Below are 319 nucleotides of genomic sequence, written 5' to 3'. Positions count from 1 at the left end.
CTCCCTAAATCTTGGATGTAATCTTCACTTTAGTTGTAAAACTCAACATATTTTAATAAATTAATTGGCCAGATTGAAAGTAAATTAAGATCATATTAAAAAGATCATCATAATTTCTTAAACATTTTCATGGCTTCACCAATTCAAATCACCATTTCACAAATCTCGAGACAAAAAGAAAGACAGAGAAAATTACTCAGAACTCATGGGGAAAACACAACAAAACTTGGAATTCATATATAAAATCAAAGTCATACAAACTACAACAAGTAAATAACTTATCTCTAAGTTCTCCCCAAGAACACTCCTCGAAGTTCCT

This window comes from Phalaenopsis equestris, unplaced genomic scaffold (genome assembly GCF_001263595.1).
Source record: "Phalaenopsis equestris unplaced genomic scaffold, ASM126359v1 Scaffold209888, whole genome shotgun sequence".
Taxonomy (NCBI): domain Eukaryota; kingdom Viridiplantae; phylum Streptophyta; class Magnoliopsida; order Asparagales; family Orchidaceae; genus Phalaenopsis; species Phalaenopsis equestris.
The sequence above is the reverse complement of the archived record's forward strand: the minus strand, read 5'-3'. Positions refer to the sequence as shown.